At 47.3% G+C, this 7,826-nt stretch overlaps 1 protein-coding gene across 1 annotated transcript in view; it reads left to right on the top strand.

Moving 5' to 3' along the window:
- The window catches only part of LOC102372525 (NACHT, LRR and PYD domains-containing protein 12-like), a 35,436-nt gene that overhangs the window by 5,991 nt on the left and 21,619 nt on the right, over positions 1 to 7,826 (top strand). The window lies entirely within an intron of this gene.

Raw genomic sequence — 7,826 nt, forward strand, 5'->3', positions numbered from 1 at the left:
TCCCTACCTCTGTTCCTATCCCCTTGGCAACAACTGTGGCCACCGAAATCCACTGGCTTCCTGTTAGTCCACTTGCAGCATCTTATTCCCCATCTTTGTGCCTGTAGATTATAGGTCAGACTTATCACATGAAGCAGTGGGCATCGACCTTGGTCTCAGAAGCTAAAGAGATGGGGAGATGATGCAGGAACCATGCAATGACTAGCACAAACTCCAAAAGGGCAATTTTTGAAGGAGGACAGACAATGTAGGATCGGGCGGGGGGATCTTACATAGAGTATGATCTAGGATCGGATGCAGTTCCCAAATTCTCTTGCTGCACAGCTGACTGCCTCCTTTAAATTACCTTCTTTTTAAAATTTCTTCAGTACTTCTGCATATTCCAACATTTCCCCTCACTGCTCCAATATCTTCAGTCCCACTCCAGCATTTCTTCTGTGACACCTGCTGCTTTTGGCAAACCCCATGTTTCCCAGTACTTCAAGGCCACCCCCATGCAATTTCCCCTTGTTTCTAACCACTCCATGCTCCTGGAAGGATGGAAAGACTTTGGAGTGGTAGTGTGTCTATGAGCCAAAGAGGTGGCAATTTATCTTCTTCCTAGCCAGCCAAGTGACCAGATTTGGAAATCAAATGCATATTTTTGGTATTTTGGTATATCCAGGGGAACTATACTACTTGATATATAGTGCTCCCTACCTAGGTGACTACATAGTCCTCCTGACTAAGCATGCATGAAATCAGCCATATCCTATATATGTGCCCCTGATGGATTTATAGTGAGCTCAGAATCCTTAAAACAAAGTTGTCCACAACCTATAGATATCAAATTACCTATGACAGAGGGAAAAACTGTGCATGGCTTTCCCTCATTCACCCCATGGTTTTTATAGTCACTTGGGTTGCTGGAGGTCTTGGGAAGGATTTGAACCACAGTCCTCTTTTACTTCCCAAAACAGCACTTTAATCACCAAGCCATATGTCAGGCAGCCCCCTTTCATTTCTCCAGCATTTCTACAATCCTTGTGGAGAAAAAAGCCTGGAGGACAGTGGAGGGAGAGAAAGCATCTACCTAACTGGAAACAAGTATTCAGTGCCATCCTTCCCCCTTCCTTCTAGGTTAGCAGCCACATTTGTCTTGTTCCTTTATTCCAGGTGCCAAATATATCCCATAGTCTTCCTGATTGTGGCTGCCCAGTAGGCCAGCTTCAAAAGGAGTGCCAGAGAACAGTGCTTATACTGGCAGCAGGGGGAGCAGGGTGGAGTAGTGGGGGATATGGTCTCTCACTCTCATTTTGTTGTAGCCATGCAGTTGTGCAGGGCCGTGCATTCAACAATAGAGTACCCCCAGAACACTTAAGTACCACAAGTGCCCTGTAGACACCAAAACGATCATTTAGATGATCAGGAAATGAAGAATGTCTTCTAAATACACAGCCTAAAAGCAGGAAGGGAAAGGAGAAGGTGGAAAATAGAGCCCTTTTCCCAGCTGTGGGCCAAGTATGTGAGGAAGGGGCTTATACAGCCACCTGCAGTACTGGAGGCTCACAGAAGTTCAACTCATTAGAAAGGAAAATTATCTTGAATGATCATTTATGCTAATAAGGGTCAGTGCTGAGGGTTGCACAGGCTCTCAGAAGTTCTGCAGAACTGTAAGAAATAAAGTTTGGCATGTGGGGAAGACCCCTCATCCCTATGTCCCTGCACTGAATGTGTGGCAGGCCAGTAGGGGGTGCTCCTGCATTGAGCCACCCACCTCACCATGCCTGACCACCTTCCAGGCTCTGAGTGCTTTCCTCGGGGTGCCTCACGTCCAGCCCACCCCCTTCCTGTAGCATACCTGCAAGCCTGAGGGTAACGCTGCCACCACCCAGAGTCTGGACTGATCTTGGACCTCTGTCCCCTGAGAAACACAAGCCTAGCAGTCCTTGAGGGTTCTTGACCCACTGCAAGAACTTGGGGTGCTTCCCTCAGTCTAATGCACAAATAGGGGTCTCCTTTAGTCAGTAAAACCAAGGGGACCCAAAGGCATGGTAACCAAATTGTCAGATAGCAGAGTTTGGGGAGAGACAGATGGTATTCTGCCATAGCATGTCCATGTAGGGGAGCGTGTGGGGATCCCCACATCCCCCACCCTCCCACACACCCCACAAACCTCACACACACACACACCCAACCCCCCAAAATACATGCCCCAAAATAACCTATGCCCCCCACACACAACCACACCCCCTGACATACCCCTTCACACACCCTACCACACCCTTCCCACAATATAAAAGAGTAAGACTTTATTTTTGAGTTATTATGCAATCCCTTCTATAAACAGTACACAAATACAAATCATGACAACCATAGCAAAAGGTTGAGTCCAGAGAGCCAGACAGTGCTCGGGCTACTGAGCCAGCCGACAGGGCCGAGCCAGAGGCTGCAGGAGCCCAGTTTCAGGGGACAGCATGCCCCCCCCAAGCCCACTGCAGGTGAGAGAGCAGCCTGATGAAGAGGATGAGGACCACCCTCCAGGCCTGGGAGCTGTGAGTTGCAGGGAAAAGAGGATTCCTACAGGGGAGGGGAGTTCCCCCCCCCAGTTAGTTAAGGGCTCCTAAAAGGGGAGGTCCCACTGAGAGGGCCCCCCTAAAGTTACCAGCTTCTTTGTAGGGCTTGGGAGGGCATTGGGGTTTCCCCTCAGGATTGTCTATCTTTGAGGTTTATCTGTTTCAGATCAGATACTTACCTGGGACTTACCTGTATCTGGAGCACTGGTATAAGGTTTTATGTCATTTACCCAGAGGGTATTGTTTATGTTACTGGTTTAGATATCTTATAAATGTGTGTATATATGTGTGTGTGTGTATGTGTGTATATGTACATATAAATGTTATATGTTATATGTTAAATGTTATATGTACATATAAATGTTATATGTACATATAAACATATGTACATACAGTGTACATATGTTTATATCCATGTTCCTTTCCCTTGTGATAACTATATACACATTGATTTACATTAACTTAAGTCCCCTGGCTGTCCTGGCCTCGTTCTATAGGGATGGAGGGAAACTGAGTGGTCTGCATTTCCCACCCCACACCACCTGCCAGCTAACAATCCCCTTCAATTGGAGAAGGGGAGTGTATACCCAAGTTACCAGAGCGCAACTCATATTAGACATTGGAAGCAAACCCAGAAAACTTTGGACTTTTTGAGCAAATTAAAAGCAGCACTGTTAGTTAAATAAATGACATATTTTACTGTATATCCAGATATGATCAAACAATTGGGTGACACAAAAGGAAAGAAAAAAAACTGGAGATGTGTGTGTGCTGAGAATGGCATTTGAATGCTTAAATTTACCACAAGTTTAAACAATGAATTGATCCCACTAATTATAACTTATTCTGTTTGCCTGTAGGTACATCTTTTGCTACCCGATACAATTTGCTTTAGACGTTCAGCAGATTTAAACTGTTGAATAGCTCACAAGTAATGTCTGATCCCTCTATCTAGGATGGGTTTGTAATGCTGAAGGAATGGAATGAAGATCTGTGTGCACAGAATCAAACAGTCTGTTCTCTTTGCAGGGAACAGAAGAAGCACTCATCTATTTACCTGCTGTGTGAAGCACTGAAGGACTCACAGTGCAAAGTGAAAAAAATATGGTAAGACCTTTTTTTTTTTTCTCGTAAAAGCCCCTGACTCCCTGATGTTACCCCAGGAATTGTTCAGCAGGGCAGGCATCTCGCTGTCCCAGGCTGGTATAACAAGGGTAGAGACTTATCCCATCACTTAGGATTGTGTTTACATTTCTATCCATCTGATCTTTCACGTCACTCAGTGGTGCTGCAATAGTGGATATTTCCTTCCCCTTGCTTTCCTGGTGCCACCCACCCCTTCTCTCTTTCTTTCTTTCTTTCTTTCTCCTTCCACTCTCACCTCTCTACCCTGCTTGCTACCACAGCTGCTGTTACAGGGAATGCCTTTAGCACAAGGAGGGTCTGGTATTTGGATCAGACAGCAATGCCAGGGCTCAGTTTGGTCCCCTCTCACCAGGCCTTCTACAGCTGGATTGTAGCTGTGGAGCACGCTCTGTTTTAGTCTCCAACTCCTCTTGTTGGGTTTGGGTGAACAGCTGTTTGGCAGGACTCAGGATGGATACGCCTCTCTGAGACTGCCTGCTATAGAGAGCATTGGCCTCAGCAAGACTGCAGTTGCCAGACACAGGTGTGACAATGCACAGCCACACATGTGTGTTTAACATCAGTGCACAAGGGTCATTTTTTCTTTGGTGTTCAGCCTTGATCAGAGCCATATCAACCAGATGTGACCACCAGCAAGCCCCTTTGCACTGGCAGTTCCACAGAACCCCTTCCCCCAAGTGCACAGCAGATTTGACAGCTCAGAGGACCAGCACCAGCACCTGCTGAGTTCAGCTCCTCATTGTAGCTAGTGAAGAAGTCAGAACATTAATAAAAAATGAACAATATGGCAGGAAGCATTTTCCAGAAAGCACGGTTCCCACTTCCAGCAGTCCAGCTCCCACATACCTGCTGTAGGCCAGCTCCAGAGGGCACTTGGGGAGCCAAGGCTGGTTTATTTGTTGCTGTCTTTGCTCTGCCTGCCGCAACTTCACCAGGCTTCGTAAAAGCCCTGTCAATCTGGAGGGAATGAAAAGGACATGATGGGGACCGCGGATGTGGGTGGCTCATGCTTAGTAAGCCAAGAGGCCTTCTGTTGGGTTGAACTGGCTCCATCCCACCCAGGACTGCAGGAATACTCGCATCCATGAAGGACATCAGTGAGACTGCCCTAGGCTCATTTCACTGCAGCTGCTCTTGGGCTCCCAAGAGATAGGAACTGAAAAGCAGCTTTGGAGGGATGAGCCCAGAGCCCCAGTACTGGGTAACTTCTGGCTCTGGAAGAACCTTGCCTGCCATGGGTGACTGGTGCCACCTGAGTTGGGGGTCACATGCCCCCCGTGGCCAGTCAGTGACCAGGGGGGTGTCCTCCTGTGGCCAATGTCACCAACTGGGCGGAGGCACTGACTGGGGAGGGGCCCCACAGCCAATCTCACCAACTGGGGGGGTGAGTCCGGTGGTGCTCCCAGAAGTGCCAGTGGAGTTTCACCTGGCGCCCCCACTCCTTGGCCGGCGCTCACAGAGGGGGCACTGTCATTCCTGCCTGTCACCTAAATGGGGAGCGCTGCCTGTCAGGGGGTGCACCAGCGCTCTCGGGAGGTGCACATGCACCCCCGTGCACCCCTTAGGTGTCACCACTGTTGCCTGCCTCCTTGTGATTTTTTTTTACATTTCAAAGAGGACAATTAGCACCTCCTCAGGCTGAGCTCTGTCTCTTTAGAGAAGCTGAGGGGTTTTCTCCCCCCTTCCCTCCCCCCCCCCCCCAAAAAAAAACCCCAAACAAACAAAAAAACCCAACCAGGTGGATATATTTCTCGCTAGGGTCACTTGATCCCAGCTGACTTCCCACCTATGGTGGAGGGGCTGGACCTGATGATCTCTCGAGGTCCCTTCCAGCCCCTAATGTCTATGAAATCCCCCCACCCAGGGACAGGCATTTTTGCTACTTCACAAAAAAAAAGAAGGCAGGCAGACAGACAAGGGAACATGCGTTTTTATTGCACCTGAGCAATTGGTAAGAAGCACACACAAGTGTTAAGAAACTCTGGCTTGATGGAGAAAGGACACTACGCCCCTGGAATCCCCAAGATGAGACAGTGATCTGTGGGTTGGTCAGGGGTCCTCATGGAAACTGTACCAAGCCCGGATAGCTGAGGGATGCTGGGAACTATAGTCCTGTCATGCAGGGGAGATCAGTGACATGCTGGTGCCCTGCCTTTGCCTATTCTGTTGCTCCTCAATGCCAAGCAACTGCCCCCCCAGCCCTGCCAGAGGGGCCCCAGCTGTCCCTGTCTTGACTGGAAGAGGTTCATTACAAACCTTTGTGTTTACACGTTATGAAGCCATAGATAAGGCAAGGTAAGCGGCGGTGATGCAAAATAAAACATGTCTGAGCAGTTTTACTTTAACACACTGAAAAGACTTTTAAAGCAGCAGGAAATCTCTCTCGTGCAAACACAAATGCAGTTGTGGCAGCATAAATGGGAAAGATCGTGGTGGTACAAATGCCCTGGGATGCCAGTCCTTAACCCAGAGGAACAATAGAGACATCCTGAGGCTGAAGACCAGAATCTGAGTCCAGAGGGGGAATTAGGGGCAGCTAGGGGCCATCAATACACTGAGACTGAAGGGCCAGGCCAGAGCCTGTGGGCCTAGGCTATCAGTCTACAGTCAGAGCAACCTGAAGTCTAAGGCTAGGAAGGCCAAAGCCTATACAAAGGAGTAACTGGCAACCAAGTGACACCTGTGGGGCATGGAAGCAGCTGTAAGGGCGGGAGGAGGCCACAAAGGTAGCCTATAAGGCAAATAGGGCCCAAGGAACAAGTACACAGGGAGAAAAAGAGAGAGACTCATTTGTCTGTTAACTTCAAGGCATGGCAGGTGAGTAGGGTGAGACCCTGGGAGGTGGCAGTGGGAGCTGGAGAGGAAAAGGCATCTGTGAGGGGGAACCACAGAGGCCCTCAGGCACCAATTTATTACACAAGGGTGGAAGGCAAAGTGGCAGTAGGTAGCAGCCAGGCTGGCAGATGACCACAGCCACCTGCTGCCTTCACTTCTCAGCAGGATGCAACTGTGCCGGGAAGTGGAGGAGCTGGGAGTTACATTCTCCATTCAGATCCACACTGGAGGCTCTGGAGCAGGCCCTGACAGCATGAGAAACAGGTTGCCTGTTTTACCAGGTCTTTACTCTCCACCATGACCTGGGAAGCGCCCTTGTCCTGGGATGTGACACCTCTGTCACAGGCCAGCTGGGTACTGTGAGTATATTAATTTAGTTGTCAACTGACCGAGTACTGCAACTTTATTAACTACTGGGCTTTTTGGTTTGGGATTGAGGAGGTGATGTTGGGAGGAAAGTAATGACAAGTTTTATTTATAAAAAAGAATGAATTTTACTTATAGTGACAAAAGATATAGTTTGTACATATGATAGTTAGTAAAGAGGTTAAGCTAATAAACAACATAATAATACAAGTTAAAATTGACAGTGATAATAAAAACAGATAGATAAATCAACCAAGAGTTTCCACTTGGTTAGCAACTTATTGATAGTCTTTCAGTTTGGTACACGTCAAGTTGATTTAGCAAAGTCAGGCGTTTCTGATTTACGCTGTCAGAAGGAGAACCGGGGGAAGATCGCTCAGTCAGGATTTGGTTTTAGTGACCCTTCTGTTCCGTCCTTCCTGCGGGTCACTTAACGTGCGTGTTCTTTTATATCTTGTCTATGCTAATCTGTTGGCTGTATAGCCATTCACAATTTTATTCTATAGCTGTTATCTTATGGGGTTAAAAGGTGTTAGAAATTATTACAATAAGTTACTGCCCAAGCTTGGGTTTACCCAATAAACAACTCACACCACAGCACTTTGGGGTTTGAGATTAACATGTTCCTACTCAAGTTTAACCCACTATGTTAATTATACCTTGTGATTAGGTTAATTAATTTTACTGACTCTAAGCAAAAATTATTAAATCAGCTAAGTCTGCACTTATATTCTTTAGTTCTGCTTTTTAAGCTTATGCTAATTTCATGATTAGTGCAGCAGCTATATATATTTCAGACAGGTCGGAAACATCTACAGGAAACAGTTTCATAAGCGCTATTTCAAATATCTTCAAAAAGCAGATTTCTTTTTGTTATAAGTTGCTCACTAACTCTTTTGGTTCTGGCCATCACACACCTCTTTC

The sequence above is a fragment of the Alligator sinensis genome, unplaced genomic scaffold (genome assembly GCF_000455745.1).
Source record: "Alligator sinensis unplaced genomic scaffold, ASM45574v1 scaffold1787_1, whole genome shotgun sequence".
NCBI lineage: Eukaryota > Metazoa > Chordata > Crocodylia > Alligatoridae > Alligator > Alligator sinensis.